Source organism: Scyliorhinus torazame, chromosome 10 (genome assembly GCF_047496885.1).
Source record: "Scyliorhinus torazame isolate Kashiwa2021f chromosome 10, sScyTor2.1, whole genome shotgun sequence".
NCBI lineage: Eukaryota > Metazoa > Chordata > Chondrichthyes > Carcharhiniformes > Scyliorhinidae > Scyliorhinus > Scyliorhinus torazame.
The window spans coordinates 64,644,949-64,663,108 of record NC_092716.1 but is presented as its reverse complement, the minus strand read 5'-3'; the positions used below and the strand labels follow the sequence as shown (position 1 = coordinate 64,663,108).

General features: G+C 47.3%; 1 protein-coding gene across 2 annotated transcripts in view; it reads left to right on the top strand.

Annotated features, from left to right (window-relative positions):
* Positions 1–18,160, top strand: part of LOC140430611 (uncharacterized) — an 896,055-nt gene that overhangs the window by 395,733 nt on the left and 482,162 nt on the right. The window lies entirely within an intron of this gene.

The window sequence follows — 18,160 nt, the reverse complement described above, 5'->3', positions numbered from 1 at the left end:
ACACCGTCATGTGTGGTGATTGTGTTCTTCAACTTATCGTACGGGGCTGGGAAGGTTCCTTTTAAAACTTCCCTGAGTTTTTCATCTTCCTTCTGGGCTTTTGCTAGATCCTGAATGTTGGTCTGTGAAACCTGAACCGCGTGTACTGGGGTGCTCTCGGGGGGGTTCCAGAAGTAACCATGTCGGGAACCTGCCTTCGCTAGGGCGTCTGCTTTAACATTACCGGGGGGGAAGAACGTTACCGGGTGATGACTGCGAACCTTAATTATACCGTATTTCTTATCTTTAGCTGTCTCTTGGATATGCCGGAGTAATTGGGCTGAGGGTAGGGGCTTTCCGTCTGCGGAAACAAATCCTCTAGTTTCCCACAGGGGTAGGAATTCCGTTAAGCTATTACAGACATATAAACTGTCCGAATATATGTCTGCTGGGGTCGGAAACAAATCAGGGCGGTCTGCAATATATGCTATGGCTGACAGTTCTGCTGCCTGCGAGCCTAAGTGTCCTGGCAACTTCAATGAAATCTCATCTAGGGTGCGTCCCTGCGCATCCTCTACATAAATGCCGCAACCGGTGATTCTCTTTCCATTCAAAACTGTGCAGGAGCCATCCACATAGATTTTCAGCGGTGCGCACGTGTCTGTGGGCTGGGGTCTCTGGGGTGTACTGCCTGCTTTCCTGGGAGCTGACTTAGGTATAAATGGGCCTGTGTTGTGTTTTGTGGTGATGATCTCACACTCATATGGGGTGCCTGCATACTGCAAATTATCGGCTAGGAAAGTATGGGTCTTGGTTCTTTTGACTGTAATGTCCCGTCCCTGTAAAAGAAGGGTCCAACGGGCTGCGCGGATTTGGCTGACTGTGCCATCTTTAAGTCGATGGTCTAATAATAACTGTGTTGGGGTGTGTTCTGTGAGAATGGTGATGGGGTTGAGTCCTGTAATGTAGGTGAAGTATTGTACAGCCCAAAAAACTGCGAGCAGGTGCCTTTCGCAGGCAGAAAATCCTTGCTCGACACGATCTAACACGCGAGAGGCGTATACCACGGGGCGTAATTGGTCATGGCGTTCCTGGAGGAGTACGGCCGAAAGGGTTCAGTCGGTGCTTCCTACTTCAATTGTGTATGGGGAAAGTGAATCTGGGACCTGTAATGCTGAGGACCTGTGCTGAGGGCTCTTTTTAAAGCATCCACAGTATCCGTGTGCTGTGGAAGCCATTCCCAAGGTGCCTGCTTCTTGAGAAGGTCGGATAGGGGCGCTGCTTTTGTGGCGAAACCATCGATATGGTTTCGGCAGTAGCCAACCAGTCCTAGAAATGCCCGGAGGGATGAGACATTATGGGGAAGGGGCAATTTGACGATCGAGTCAATTCTCTTTTGCTCAATCTCGCGTTTCCCATGAGTGGTTACTGTACCCAAGTAAATCACTTTTTCCTGAAAACTCTGGACGTTCTTGGGGTTGACTTTACATCCAATCTGTTTTAGGAGTCCTAGGAGTTCGATGAGAAGCGAAATGTGCTCTCCCTTTGTGTCTGTCTGTTCAAGCAAGTCATCTACATACTGGACCAGACAATCGGGTCGGGAAAATTTGCTAGTCCATTTGCCAGCTGTCGGTGGAAAATGGAGGGGGAGTTGTGGAAGCCTTGTGGAAGGCATGTCCACGTATATTGTTGTCCCTGGAATGTAAAGGCGAATTTGTACTGGCACGCTTTATCCAATGGAATGGACCAAAAGCTGTTGCTAATGTCCAAAACCAAAAAAAAATTTGACTGGAGTCCCTGTTTGAGCATAGTCTCGGGACCCGTGGCTATGGTGGGGGCTGCTACTGGGGTTACTTTGTTCAGTTCCCGGTAATCAATGGTCAGTCGCCATGATCCATCGGGTTTCCTGACGGGCCAAATCGGTACGTTGTTCGTGGAGGCTACTGATCGGAGTACGCCTTGATCAAGCAAACTCTCTATTACTTTGGAGATTTCTCCCTCTGCTTCTTGGGGAAAACCTTACTGATTTTGGGGTCTGGGGTCGGGACCTGTAATGTTCACCAAGCCAGCTATTTTGCCACAAGTGTGCTTGTGCTGTGCAAATGTTGCTTTGTGTTGCTGCAGGACTTCCCTAACTTCTTTATTCTGACTAATGGCTCGAGGGTCAAACCAGAAGTCTCCTACTGAGCTAATTCTGTTTTCATAGTCTCCAACTGTGAGCGTGGCGGGGCTCGTGCTGCCTTTGCCATTCTCCATACACATTTATTAACTGGATCAAAAGAGAGGTTGTGGGAGCTCATAAAATCGATTCCTAGGATGTGTTAAGCTGTCTGGGGTAGATCGACCAAAACTATGGGGTGTTTAGTCGTAATGTTCCCTATTTGTATCGATACAGGGGCTGTGATGTGTCCTTGTTGTAAATGACCTGTAAAACCACTGAGTGTGATGGTGCCTGTTGTGGGCCACGTGTCTCGCTGAAACATCGTGGAGGAATTGAGCGTGGTGCGGGACCCTCCTGTACCCCAAAGAAATTCTACGGGGTGTCCCCGGACTTTGCCTGCTACGACCGGTCTACCGGACTTGTCCCAAAGGGTGTTACAGACCCAAGTTGGGGAGCCCGAACATCGTCAGTCGGTGCCGTTCATGTCTATGTTCTCTGAACAGGCGCTAACGCTATCGATCAGCTTTGCCGTATTCTTATTTAGGCCTGTCTGTTGGTTTCTCTGCTGCTTTTGGGGCGCGTTGCACTCTCGTGCAAAGCGTCCTAACTGTCGACAGTTGTAACATTCCTGGGATTTAGGCTGTGGTGGGCTGTTCCTGCCCTCATTTACCCATGCGGGGTTCTGGTGTGCTTTAACTGGATGCATGTCTGCCTGCTCTTCCTCTGGTTTTGCAAATGTGGTTTTGCCTTGGACGGGTTTTTCCCAAGTGCGGGACAATCTTTTCAAAACCCATTTCTCGTTGTGGGCCTCGTCTGAGGGGTCGTAATTTGCGCAAGCTCTCTGTCCTGCCTCTGTCGCGTGAGAGACTAGGATTTGAGTCCATTTGGCCATATTATTCGCAGACAAATGGGCACGGGCTAACTCTCCAAATACTGCTGTGAAATGTATCCGCAAGCGTCCAGCAAACGCTGTGGGGGGCTCTGCTTTCTTTTGACTACACTTGTTTAGGCCTTCTACGGGGTCTCCTTTGTTATAGCCGATCGCATCTAGGATCGCTGTGTGCATTTCTTGGAGTGTGCCTCCTCCTACATTCTGTGGGTCGGGAATGGCTGTCATGACTGAAGGGTCGAGGCTTAAAACTGTGAGCTTCACTTGCTCCTTTTCGTCCAGGCCGTATATGGTAGCCTGCTGTTTAACTCTAGCGAAAAACTGGAGGGGGTCTGATGTGGGAAGGAACGGTGTAGTTTTTCCACACGCGTCCCGTAATTGGGTCACGGTTAACGGGGTTGTATATAGGAAATCTGCATCTCCTTCTGCTGCAGCCCTGCAGTGTGTGGTTACAAGATTCATGGGGGAGTGTTCTGCCTGTTCAGTCGGGGGTTGGAGTGCTTTTCTCTTTTGCGGTTTTTCTTGCGTACGTGTCCCATGTACGTATCTGTGGGCGGTTTCATTTAACTCCTGCCAATCGGGGCCGTTTTCCTGGTCTAACTGGGGTCCAAACGTACTTTGAAACCCATTCTGGACAGAAAGCAGAGATTGCAATTCTGCAATTTGCTTCCGGCACTTTGCGTGATCTACTGAGCTCTGCCTTTGTTCCGTCGTGGAAGTGTGGAGGGCTCGTAGGGCTGCTTTTAAATCATTGCACTGTTTCTGCAACTTCTCTACCTGTTCCCCGGTTTCTTGTCTTACCAAGACCGCGCGTTGCGTGTCCTGGTAGGCCTTATCGTACTGGGTCTGAAAACTACTCAAATGGGCGCGACAAGACTGGTGTGCCCTCATGGCATCATTCACCTATCTGTCCCTCGCTGCTAACTGTTCTCTGAAATCCTTATTCTCCTTCTCAAACTCACTCACATCTCCCTCACTATTTCTGTCTCTCTCCTCAATCTCTCTACGGAGCGTCCTAACGACCTCCTCCGTGCCTCGCAATTGTGCCAAGCAGGACACGATTGCCATCAGCTTGCGAGCTTTCCCTAAGTTCTCCTTGGGGATCTCTGACAGGTTCTCCCACCAAGTATGTCCTATACTCCCGGGACCTGTTTCGTCATTTGCGCAGAATTCGCTCCAAAGGGGCCATCCTTTCCCTTTGAGGTACTTTCTGATTTCCTCTTCCCATACGGGACACTGTCCTACTCTACTGGTCGCTGCGACCTCGAATTCCTGGGGTTTCATAAGGCGTTCCATTTTCTTCATTGCCATTTTCTCTCTCTGGGTTCTCTACTGAATTTGGAACAAGGGGTGATAAAGTGGTGATGTAAACACGGGTACCGCTTACGCTACTTTCCGGCCTACAAAACTCCCGACAGTTTTACGCAACAAAATCCCTCAGGTTTACCTTATATCCCTGTTAGTACACATGCATTAACACACTTCCGAATCTCGGAGGTTTGATCAGTATCGTTCTCACACTTGTGGTTTTCCTGTTTCCAATTGGATTCCAATTCAAATTTGGGTTCTCTCGGAGTGACTAGGCCACTTCTAGGTTGAGGTACATCAGAGGTCGTAAGTAAATGTTGCTAATTTGTGTTCTCTTTATTTGGCTCTGAAAATGGCGTCAATATGGTCACCTTCCTTTATTCTAATTACGTTTTGCTCTGGAGTTGCCAGGTACCTTTCGATACCGCCACAAGGTTCAAACCGAATACTGATCAAAGACTCGATACACCAGTTAGTTAGTTCAAAGTCAAATGCTTATTTATTTACACACACAGTTAAATATACTCATGCACAAATACTACAGACTAAACTATCACTACTGCTAAAGCCTATACTTAGCTTCGGGCGCCCACTCAGTCAGAGGAACAATAGCCGTTGTTCGGTTCTGAGGCTGCTGGGGTCGAAGTGGTGAAGGGGAACAGCTGAGGTCGCCTGCCTGGTAGCGTGCGTTGACTTTGGACTTACTTGTTCTGGTGCAGCTGTTGGCCAGGTCTCTCCTCGGTGAGAGCCGGAGCCAAGAGAACAATTCTCTCTTGGGGGATCCTTCTTGTACCCAAAGGAGCTTCGCGCTCTTTTGGGTGGGCCTTGAACTTGGCCCCAAATAATTGGGCCATTTCTCGATTGTTCCTATCGATTTCCTCCAATAAAGGGGTGGGTACCCTGATGGCTGGGCGTGTCCTAGGTGGCCGCGGGCCTGCTTTGTTCTGGTCTCCTCTAGCGCCGGGGTGTCTGCCTTAGTATCGGTTACTCAAATGTTACTCTTTTGTTCCCGGAAATGGGCCGCTAGTATGCTAATGGGTTTGCAGTTTTGGTCTTGTCTGGGAGCTGCGGCTCCAATATACAGACGAACCCTGAACCTGCTTGTTTTCTCAGTATTGTCCATTTTCCCTGCAATCTTTGCAAAGTGTCCATTTTGTAATCGGGAAGTGGCCAACCGAGATGGCTACAGCCGGCTCAAGCAATCCTGAGCCCTCTCGACCGACAGCAGAAATAATTAAATGTGCTCCATCAAATTCGAGCTGCCCGGCCTCCAGATCGAGATTTCTGAAACATGACAACCAGTTCTCAAACTCAGCTGTGAACTTCTACACCACCTCACCAAGGACACTATGCTTGACTGGGGTCCTCATCGGTTCTCCTTCATCCTCACCTGAAGCCCTCAAGGTGGATGACAGGTCTTGCAACAGGAACTCAACCGTGTTGTGGCGGGCTTACACCAGAGACCGTGCTCTCTCTGCTACATGGCCGTCCTCGTGTGTCAACACAGCCTCCATTAAGATGCTTCACAACTCTTCAAATTGGCTTTAACGCTCTGCACCGCAGACCAAGACTATCAGGCGGGATCACCTTCATCGCTAGCAGCTATCATCCGTCGCTGTACACTTTTTGTCAAGATCGGAAACCTTTCAAAGGCAGTTGAGGCACCAAAGTCAAGGCCCCACCCCAACTCTCTCCAGCCTCCACAAATCAATGAGGATTAAAGCATATTGCCTCGACTTAAAAGTGCTGAAACATTGACCAACAAATACCGCGGCATCGTTAAAGCCATGTAAACTGAAAAAAGACACATGGCCGAATTCTCCTGCCATTTGCTGGTGGCGGGAACTCTCGTCCCGCCGGCAGCACACTCCCCGCCTGTGGGATTCCCAGTGGCGTGCGTTGGCTTCAGTAAGAATTTCCATTGGCAGCAACGGGAACAGAGAACCCCGTCGCCAGCAAACAGCGGCCGCCTCACGCCACCGAGAAACACGCGGCTGGGCGGTCGGAGAATCCAGTCCATAAATCACAGTGCACAAGGATGAAAACAAAGATTGAAAAATCAGCAGAGCCAGAGTTTGCGAAACCACTGCTGCTCCTGTGCTCACATCACATGATTCCCGAGTTATACGTTTGATGGGATTATTATCTAAGAACTTAGGGAGGGGAGAATGCAGAAAATATCAGTTGTGGGGAAATTATTGAAATATATCATCACCGGCTGAGTAATTGAGCACTGGGCAAGTGTGAACGGAGAGAAGAGTTAAACAGGGATCTTGGAAGGGCAGGTCAAGTCTGATCATTTTTTTGAGGACACTTGACATGGTGCCTGTAGATGTTATCCAAATGGATTTAGGAAGGCTTTTGATAAGGTTCTGCACAAGACATTAGCAAAAATAAAATTGTATGGATTTGAAGGCAATCCTGTGACATGCTTTGGCAATTGGTTGTGAGTAGGAGACAAAGTTTATGGTAAAGAGAATGAACTCAGATTGGCATGATGTGACAAACAATCATATCCCAGTCCGACACTCGGCTTCCACAATTACACTAAAGAAGAAGCTGCAGATGCTGTTATGAATAAGGGCAATACTTCTGGTGGCGGCCATGGAGGGGGAGGTCGCATATTTGATGGTTCCCGCCTGTAACGGCCTTTTGGACCTTTTCCCCCCCGGTTTTGTTCGGATTGTATGGGACAAATCAGTGAAGAGTGAGACAGTAAGGAGAATTGGACCAGAAGTGGCCGGGTGAGATGACAAAGTCCTATAAGGGAGAAGCAAGCAAAGCTGGTAACACGGGACAGCATGGCGGAGGGCAAGGGCCGCAGGGAGACGGCGCAGTCGTCGACGGAGCAGCTGGTGAAGTTTTTCGAGGATTGCTTCGCCAAGCTGAAAAAGGACACGCTGGACCCGATTAAGGCTTCGATTGATTAAGTGGTTCAGAATCAGGAAACCCACGGGAGAGCGATCCAGGAGGTCGAACAAAAGTTGTCCGAGCATGAGGAGTATATAACCGTGCTGGAAAGCAAGGTGGGGATGATGAATGACCACCAGAAAAGAATGCAGTAGAAGCTGGAGGACCTGGAGAATGGGTCCAGGAGGCCGAATCTCAGAATTGTTGGCCTCCCTGAAGGCAGTGAGGGATCGGATGCGAGGGCCTATGTGACGGACATGTCGGAGAAGTTGATGGGGGCTGGGGCGTTCCCCCGGCCCCTGGAAGTGGACAGAGCGCACAGAGCCCTTGCGAGGAAGCCCAGAGCGAATGAACCGCCGAGGGCCATGGTGGTACGTTTTCACCGTTTTATGGACAAGGAACACGTTTTGCGGTGAGCCAAGAAAGAACGGAGCAGCAAGTGGGAGAACTGTAAGTTGCGTATTTATCAGGACCTGGGAGCGGATTTGGCCAAGAGGCGAGCTGGGTTCAATAGAGCAAAAACAACCCTCTTTAAGAAGGTGGTGAAGTCCGGGATGCTGTACCCAGCCCGTCTGTGGGTCACACATGAGGAAAGGGACTTCTACTTCGAAACACCAGATAAAGTATGGACCTTTATTAAAGAGAAGAAGCTGGAGGCGAATTAAAAGACATTTAAGCCTCGGAGAAGTTCTGTGGCGGCGATTTGTGGTGTTGGGTTGTACAAATTTAAGTAGTTCTGTGTGAAATAATGGGCTGTGTGGATGGTTAAAGGTTGTTTTGTCTTGCAGAGACCTTGTTTGAAGGGGGAATGGGCTTTGAATTTAGTTCTGATTTTTGGGTGACTATTTTTCTAAAGTGTTTGTTTCTTCACAGTTTTTTTGTGTTGTTTGTTTACTGGGGAATGTGATGCTGTTAAAATGTTTATTCATGTGGGGGGCAGAGAGGGGTGAACAATAGGGAGACAGACTGCTTGGTGCCAGGGGTGGGAGCTATCGAGTCAGCATGGGTCAGCTGACTCTCGGAAGCGCAGTGGGGGGTGGCAAGGTGGTAAGCTGGAGCTTGACTTGGGGGATTGAGGTTTTAGTGTTGTTGCTAGGAGGGGAGGGGGGAAAGCTGCTTTGCTGACAGGGGAGGAACTGTTTTTAGGGGACAAATGAGAGGTTGGGAACGTGACAGCCCGAGGGGGGCTCAAGGAAGCGAGGCTGGCCTAAAAAGGGTGATAGGTATTCGGCGGGTGGGGGGGAGACCATGTCCAGGCTGATCACATGGAACGTGAGAGGACTGAATGGGCCACAGTCAAGAGGACTCGCATGTTCGCACATTTGAGGGAACTGAAGGCAGACGTGGCAATGATACAAGAGACACACCTAAAGGTTACAGACCAGACGAGATTGAGGAAGGGGTGGGTTAGCCAAGTGTTCCACTCAGGACTGGACTCAAAGATCAGGGAGGGTAGCGATCTTGATCAGCAAACGAGTGGCATTCGAGGCTGGGAGAATCGTGTCAGACAAGGGGGGTAGGTGCATAATGGTGAGTGGGAAGCTGGAGGGGGTGCGAGTGGTACTTATGAACATATATGCTCCAAATTGGGACGATGTGGAATTTATGAGGCGGGTGTTAGGTAAGATCCCAGACTTAGAGTCACATAACCTGATCATGGGAGGGGACTTCAACACAATCATTGATCCGGAATTGGACCGGTCAATATCCAGGACAGGGAGGAGGCCGGCTGCGGCAAAGGAATTGAAGGGTTTTATGGAACAGATGGGGGGTGTAGACACATGGAGGTTTGCAGGGTCGAGGACAAAGGAGTTTTCCTTTTTTTCTCATGTGCACAAAATATACTCTCGCATCGACTTTTTTGTTCTGAGCAGGGCGTTAACACCGAAGGTGGTGGATACTGAGTATTCGGCTATTGCAGTGTCGGATCATGCCCCGCACTCGGTGGATCTACGGGTTAGTGTGGAGAGAGGGCAACGCCCGCTGTGGAGACTGGATGTGGGGTTGCTAGTGGAGAGGCGGTTTGTGGGTGGGTTAACAAGTCCATCCAGAACTACCTGGAAACAAACGATACGGGGGGAGTCTCTGCAGGGACGGTCTGGGAAGCTTTGAAGGCAGTTGTCAGAGGGGAATTAATCTCGATACGGGCCCACAGAGAAAAGGTGGAACGGGCTGAGAGGGATAGATTAGTGGAGGAGATACTCCAGGTGAACAGAAGATACTCAGAGGCCCCGGACGCGGGGCTCCTGAGGGGGCAGCGGAGGTTACAGGTGGAGTTTGGGCTGTTGACCACAGGGAAAGCGGTGGAACAGTTGAGGAAGGCAAGGGGGGGCGATCTATGAGTACGGGGGAAAGGCAAGCAGAATGTTGGCGCACCAGTTCAGGAAAAGAGAGGCGGCCAGGGAGATAGGTAGAGTAAAGGGTAGAGATGGTAATACGGTCCTGAACCCAGTAGAGGTGAACGAGGTGTTTGAAGAATTTTATAGTAAATTGTATGAGTCGGAACCCCCGGCTGAAGTGGAGGGGATGAGGCAATTTCTGGATCAGTTGAGGTTCCCGAGGGTGGAGGAGGACCTGGTGGAGGGGCTGGGGGCCCCAATTGAAATTCAGGAAATATTCAAGGGGCTGGAGGGCATGCAGTCGGGCAAGGCCCCGGGGCCTGATGGCTATCCAGTGGAATTCCATAAGAGGTTTTCAGAGATATTGAGCCCACTGCTGTTGAGGACATTTAATGAAGTAAGAGAGCAGGGAGTCCTCCCCCCAACAATATCGCAGGCCCCGATTTCATTGATCTTGAAATGGGAGAAGGATCCAGAGCAATGCGGGTCATACAGGCCGATTTCTCTACTGAATGTGGATGCCAAACTGCTGGCTAAGATACTGGCCACAAGGATAGAGGACTGTGTCCCGGGGGTGATAGGCGAAGACCAGACGGGATTTGTTAAGGGCAGGCAACTTAAGGCCAATGTTCTAAGGTTTCTAAATGCCCTCAGAAGGAGGGGAGGCGGAGGTAGTGGTAGCAATGGATGCGGAGAAGGCTTTTGATCGGGTGGAGTGGAATTACCTGTGGGAGGAGCTGGGAAGGTTTGGGTTTGGTGAGGGCTTTAGCGATTGGATGCGGTTGCTCTATCAGGCATCAATAGCGAGTGTGCGTACGAACCGGATGAGGTCGGGGTATTTTAAACCACACTGAGGGACGAGGCAAGAGTGCCCCCTCTCCTCATTACTGTTTGCTCTGGCCATAGAGCTTTTGGCCATGGCGTTAAGAGCCTCTAGGAACTGGAAAGGGCCGGTTCGGGGGGTGGGGGGGGGGGGGGGGGGGGGGGGGGCGGTGGAGCACCGGGTCTGGCTCTATGCAGGTGACCTGCTCTTGTACATTTCGGACCCGTCGGAGGGGACGGGGGAAGTAATGCGAATCTTGAGGGAATTTGGCAGTTTTTCAGGGTATAAATTGAACATGGGGAAGAGTGAGATGTTTGTGATCCAGGCAAGAGGGCAGGAAAAGATACTGGGAGAGCTGCCGCTTAGCTTGGTAGGGAATAGCTTTTGATATCTGGGAATCCAGGTGGCCCGGAAATGGGAGGTACTACACAAGTTAAACCTATCCCAGTTGGTAGATCAAATGGAAGAGGACTTTAAGAGATGGGACATGCTCCTGCTATCACTGGCGGGGAGGGTACAGACGGTGAAAATGACGGTCCTCCCCAGATTTCTGTTTGTCTTTCAGTGCCTCCCCATCTTCATCCCAAAGGCCTTTTTCAAGCGGGTGAATAAGATTATTTCGGGCTTTGTGTGGGTGGGTAAAACCCCGCAAGTGAAGAAAGTGTTGCTGGAGCTCAGTCGGGGTGGAGGGCAGGTTGGCGCTGCCAAACTTCTGCAATCACTACTGGACAGCTAATATAGCCATGATTAGGAAGTGGGTAGTGGGGGAGGGGTCGGTATGGGAGCGGATGGAGGCGGCGTCATGTAAAGACACCAGTCTGGGAACATTGGTAACAGCACCTCTGCCATTCTTGCTGGCCCGATACTCCACAAGTCCGGTTGTAGTGGCGGCTCTGAGGATCTGGGGGCAATGGAGGAGATACAAGAGAGTGGAGGGAGCATCGATTTGGACCCCAATTTATAACAGCCACAGGTTTGTACCAGGTAGGCTAGATGGCAGAGGTGGCAGGGTGCAGGAATCAGAAGGAAGGGGGATCTATTTATAGATGGGAGCTTTCCCAGTTTGAAAGCTTTGGAGGATAAATTTAAATTGCCACTAGGGAATGGTTTTAGGTATTTTCAGGTGCGAGACTTCCTTAGAAAGCAGGTGCCGGCCTTTCCGCTGCTGCCGCCACGGGGGATACAGGATAGAGTAGTTTCCAGTACCTGGGTGGGGGACAGGAAGGATTCGGATATTTACCAGGAGCTTTTGGAGGTGGGGGAGCCTCCATTGGAGGAGCTTAAGGGCAAGTGGGAGGACGAGCTAGGTGGAGAGATAGAGGCGGGTCTATGGGCGGATGCCCTAAGCAGGGTTAATACCTCCTCATCGTGCACCAGGCTTAGCCTGATACAATTTAAGGTAGTCCACTGGGCACACATGACAGTGGCTGGGATGAGCACGTTTTCCGGGGTAGAGGATAGGTGTGCGAAGTGCGCGGGAAGCCCAGCAAATCATGTCTGTCATAATATACATCTATGTATATAATGGAGTGCAGACAGGCAGTGATTGACACACAGGATGACCAGTAAGCACACAGAACAGAGCAGCCAATCACCAGACAGGACACGACCACTATAAGGCCTGAGGGCACCAGTTTTCCCGCTCTTGGGACCCAGCCTCTGGGACAGTCAGAGTTAGTGAGCTGGCCAGTGCAAACACCATGTGGTAGCTAATAAGTCTGGTTAGGCTAGTATCAGGTCTCCAGTCAAGTCAGCATAGTGTCAACCCACAGTTGAACATGTATAATAGTTTAGATGTTAAATAAAATCGTGTTGCATCTTATCAAGTGTTGGAGGTCTGTCTCTCGCTACACTGCATCAAGCGCAGTCCACATCGACTCAGCCTACCAAACACATCAATGTCCACATGTTTTCGGCATGCCCGAAGCTTAGGGTTGGCAGGGTTTTGCTAAGGCAATGTCCACTGTGCTAAAAACACGGGTGGTGCCAAGTCCGGAGGTAGCGATCTTTGGAGTGTCGAAAGAACCGGGAGTTCAGGGGGCGAAAGAGGCCGATGTTCTGGCCTTTGCCTCCCTGGTAGCCCGAAGATGGATCTTATTAATGCGGAGGGACTCAAAGCCCCCGAGTGTAGAGACCTGGGTTAGTGACACGGCTGGGTTTCACAGTCTCGAGAAAATAAAGTTTGCTTTAATATGGTCAACGTTAGGGTTCTCCTGGAGGTGGCAGCCGTTCGTCGACTTTCTCGGCGAAAATTAAAATGTCAGCAGATGCAGTATTCCAACGATGCGGGGGTGGGGGGCGGGGGAGGGGCGGATTGTTGTTGCTTGGTTGAAGTGTGTGAAGATTGGGCTGGGGGGGAAATGTTCATTTTGCCATGTGGATGTTATTGTTTTTGTTAATGTTATAAAAATTTTCAAATACCTCAATAAAAATATTATTTTTAAAAAATGAATAAGGGCAATAGATCCATTTTACTTACATTAATCTACACATTAAAAATTAGCATTGGCAAGGATTAGCTAATGTAGCATTTACGTCTCTAGATTGATGATATATGTATCAATGATTGGATCGATGAATAGAGTTGTATGTTCAAGTTTTCAGTTGGCGCCAACTGAAAAGTTGCAATAAGTTGTGAAGTTCAGAGCAAGAAGCTGCAAAGAGATGTGAACAGGTTAAGTCATGAGGTAAAACTGCCAGTCAGAGATCTCCCATCTCTCACCTTGCAAGGGCCTCTAGTCTTGGGTGCTCAATAGAGGCCTGCTGGAACTATTTCCCATTCCCACCACCTTGGGAACTGCTTAGAAAAATTAACAGGAGGCAATTGGGAGTTAAAATGGCAGAGCTTTGCACCATTTGGCTTCCCAAATGCTTCCCTTGGCCCTGCGGCAGTCACACCTCACGTTAAAGATTGAGGAGGCGTTCAGAGCTCTCAGTGTAAAGTCTGGGGATCTCTGCCTTTAGAATGAATATAATTTTATTGTTCACGTTTTGTGAGGGCCACGAAGAACCCAGTACGAGTTTGTAGAGTCAGTAGGGTCTAACATCCCTCCCCACCAGAGTCCGAGGAACCCGCCGAACATTCTGGCCAAGGAGGGCATTGGACTCTTTTGACATTAGGCTGGGTGTCATGCGCACGAATAGCCAGATCGGGCGGCGAACGGCGCTTCTGAGATGAACGCCATGTCGGCTGCAAGTCTGGAGGCTGGGGAACTGAGGGCTCCCCCTCAGAGGCATCCTTTGTTTCCCATCCTCATCGCTAGTTTTGTGAGTGCCACGAAGAATCCAGCACAAGTTTGTAGAATCAAACAGAAGGTAACTTTATTGACAACAATATGGACACAGTACCAGTAGTTCACTACTGGCTCCCTCTCACTGGCCAGCTCCATTTATACAGCTGCACTGCTCATGATTGCTCCCCCCCCCCCCCCCCCTCACTGGGGGAGCTCATATTCCCCAAGGAATGTGGGGTAACTAATTGTCCCCAGCCAATATGATCTGGGCAGGTTATAAGATCATGCAAAAATGGAAATTTGTCTTTGGTTTCACCTCGATTATGACATATTATCATTTAGTCATTAGTTAAAAACAGTGAATATTTCATGCATTTGGTACATTTGTGCAAATTTATACCTTCATTTCTTTCAGTTGAAATAGAAATATGACCCTTCCCCTTTACTTATGCAAGAGGCAGCTAACATAAAAAGCAGCGCTGACAGTGAATGTCTACTATTGTGTGCTGTGTTATCTTAACCTTGGGAATCACGTTTGGGGTACGTGTGGTTTTCATGTACTTTAACGCAAATGCAAAATGTACCTCTCCATAACATCCGTTTATCACATTCCCTGTTTCAAACTTTTAGAATAAATTAAATCCCTTAATGCTTTCATGACCAGCCAATAGTGCTTTTTGATAACATGAGATATTTGTAAATACCCTGTCCATCCTTATATGGTGATCTATGCAGAATTGATCTGACTGTAGTTTATCCGCAGCGCAGAAATAATCCCCCAGCTATATTGAGAGCAATGCCGTTTAATGTGAACCAATAATTTTCATTGAACTTGCTAGATAAGAGCTATATAAAATTTAATTTAGATCTGTGGTTATTAGTACATTTTGAACAAGCAGCAAAATATGAGACCAACCCATGTTTGCTTTGGTCTTTTTTATTTGGTCAGTATTGTAAGCCCTTTTGAAGCAAGAAATCCAATTGGTTTGCCTACAGCCAAGTGGGCCGGTGGGCATCATTCTGCAGTGATTGCTGTTTGCTTAAAATAAATCTCCCTGACCCACTGTTCTGACCCAGTATTCCGCTTTCTGTAATGTTAAAGCATTGCTGACAGAAATGATTTTTAAAAATTTTGTTTTGGTTTCATTCATCTCATTTGATCAGCTCTGAGCAAAACTGACATCTCATCAAACTGAAAGGCATGTTTCTGCACCAGATTCATCAGCTTGTGGCATTTAAAAGGCCAGGGTTTCTGTAATACAAACATATTCACCCACCCCTACCCGTAGATATAGTTGTGACCTTTATTCCCTTGAATTGCCAATGTTGTGTCAATTTTATATCATATTTCATCAGGCAGAGCAGAAAACTTGCAGGTCCGAGTGATTCCAAGGTGCTGTTATTGTAATGATGTGCAATAGAATTTGTATTCCTAACAGAAGAAAGATAGAGCCCTTATACAAGCTTTTACTGGTAGATTTTTAGCATTAACTTGTACTTATTTTTGTGGATATCTGTTTCTTTAGTTTGAGGCCAGCAGTTATGAGGAAAGGCAGCATTTTTCACATCCCATAAACCATTACGTACTCCCAATACCAGCTTAGCAAAGAAAGGTGCAATTCAGAGCTTCTCCAACTTGGCTTTAGAAAACAAATCACGCTCTGTGACATTTCTGTTTCCTGCACTTTCTCACCTTACATTCTGCCTTTCTTACTGAGATCATCCAATTTGACAATTGCTGTCACATTATGGATAAACTTGTGTCGCATACTGTTCTTCACTGGGAGCTGTCTTGAGAAACAGTCCACCCAGACCTTCATCAACCTTGAAGAGAAAACATATCCCTCCTTAGTCTCTGGCCTGAGTTGAAAGACATTTAAGATTGTCACCCAGTAAAGAATGAACCAGAGGTGTTTGGATAATGTGCATATGAAGCTTAAATTAGGGTGTATTTTTTGAGAAAAGTATGTTGATTTTAATCTTACACCTTCAGTGAACAGTACAGTTAAGCAAATCTAAGCAAATGACCGTGTAATATAGTTAGTGTTTAGGTCCTGAATTTAAATACCACGTCCCTGAATGTATCAGCATCAGTTCTAATATCTTGTGTCCTTTTTCTCAATTGTATCATTGAATTATTAAAAAGTAATTTATAACTACTGTGCAATGCTAATGGGAGGCTTGGTTGCACAGTGCTTCACAGCGCCAGGGACCCGGGTTCGATTACCTAGCTTGGGTCACTGTTTGTGCGGTGTGTGAACGTTCTCCTCGTGTCCCCGTGTCCAAGTTGGCGAAGCTCTGAATTGCACCTTTCTTTGCTAGGCCTCCGGTTTCCTCCCACAGGCCAAAAATGTGCTGGCTAGGTGGATTGGCCACGGTAAATTGCCCCGTAGTGTCCAAATGTTAGGTGGGGTTGCTGGGTTACTGGGATAAGGTGGAGATATGGGCTTAGGTAAGGTGCTCTTTGAGGGGCCGGTTTGGTGTGATGGGCCGAATGGTCTCCTCCACTGTAAAAGATTCTATGATGAAGCACAGATCAGCCTAACCAGCTGAAGTAAAATTGGATAGAAATTAATGTTAAGGGATCATGTTACCAAATTAACAAGAACTTGTTTTTAACAGACAAGTATCCAGGCTTCAGTTTTTACTATAATTATGCATAAAGGACTGAAGTATTTCCATGACTGGCTAAATAGAACAGTAAATATATTCAAAAACGATGGTTGCTTTCCAAGTAAGTAACAAGAAATAATCACTTTAGTCATAATCATAACTGTAACATTATCAATGAAAAGTTTAAAAAAACAAATGAGCCTTCCTTTTTCCTCTGGGTGCGATTATGTTATTGTAATATTGCAAATTACTTGAAGACCAATGGCAGCTTTCATGTTTCTGTGACTTCTGCTGTGAGGCTCCTTTGTTGGTACCTTATAGGTTTACAGGTATTTACGTGCTGGACACCTCCAGAAGTGTTTTGTGCAACTGTGTGAACCCACTGTATGCTGTCAGGAGTTTTAAAAAGCTGTGTAAAATTGTTAATAGTGCATGCCTCACAATACCTAATTAGCTGTCCTTTAACTCAATGAAACATTCTAAAAGAACATCTATGAATACATTGAATTACATGAACAGCACATTTACAGGAACGAAAGCATCACTGAAAATGTTACCAACAAATTTAACAGAGTTGCTGATGGTGACGATAATATACTTCTGTTGTTGAGTTCATATGCAGCAACTTGATGTGTAGCATAAGCTAAATTTCCTCTCTGCATGACCTTTAGCAAACGTGAAGATGCCTAAGCATTCTTAAAATGTTACTGCTCTCTACTTATGCTGCAGCTATTGTGCCTTAAGTAAAATGATAGGAATCTGCTCCTCTGTTTCTGCAAGTGAATTCTCAGTTTAAACTTGATTCATTGTTGTTAACCAATGAGCAGATAGAATAATCTGCCTTGTACAATGTGTTGTTGGAGAGCATTCAGTGTTGAGTTGCAACGACAAAAGTGTTTATTGTTTGCAATTTTATTTTCCTTTGCAGGATTAAATATTGATTTTTCCTCATGGTTATTACCTTTTGCTGACACAGATCCATTGTTAATGAGCGCCAGGAATTTGTGTTAATGTTTCTATAACAAATCAATTGTAACACAAAATAATTTATTTGAACTAATACTACTGGCCAGGGCCAGTGGGAAAAATATATGGCTCAGCTTTCTACTGGAGGATTTTTCATTTAGTCCATTGATTTCTAGCACTGCTACACCACCTATAATCATTAATTTATGTGAGAAATGTCACGGATGTATGCTACCACTTGTATTTCTCCCTTTGATTGCAGTGATAAGTGACCACTGGGAACACCAGTGAGTGCTTTGTTGCTGAATTTATATTTGAATGAGACATTAAACCAAAGCCCTATCTATCACTTGAGAATGAATACATACATGACCCGTCCTGCAAACCACTGACACATTTTGAAAAGGGACCCTTCCGCAAGCATACAGGCCCCTGATTGACATATTCAAATAGGCTAAGGTCTGTTTTGGCAACGGGGCCTCATGATTTTAGCAGATTCAGGGTAGACTATCCGACTGCTGAATTGATGTACAAACAAAAAAAATGGGAGTAATGCTCTGAGCAGCGCAGCTATCAATAGCCACAAACCCTAAAGCAATGCATGAGCTGGTGGAGATGTGTAATTCATGCCAAATGGACTGAGAAAGCTGTGGTAGAGGGATCTGGGCTTCCTGGTACATGAACCACAAAAGCTAGCGTGCAGGTAGAGCAAGTTATTGGGAAGGCAAATGGAACGTTGCAATGTTTATTGTAAGAGGGATGGAGTATAAAAGTAGGAAAGTCTTGAGACTGCAGTACAAGGCCTCAGTGAGACTGCATCTGGAGTACTGTGCACAGTTTTGACCTCCTTATTTAGGAAGTGTCATGATATTCAAACACACACATCATGATGGACACACCAACAGACAAATCAGAGCACACAACACCACAACCAATCAC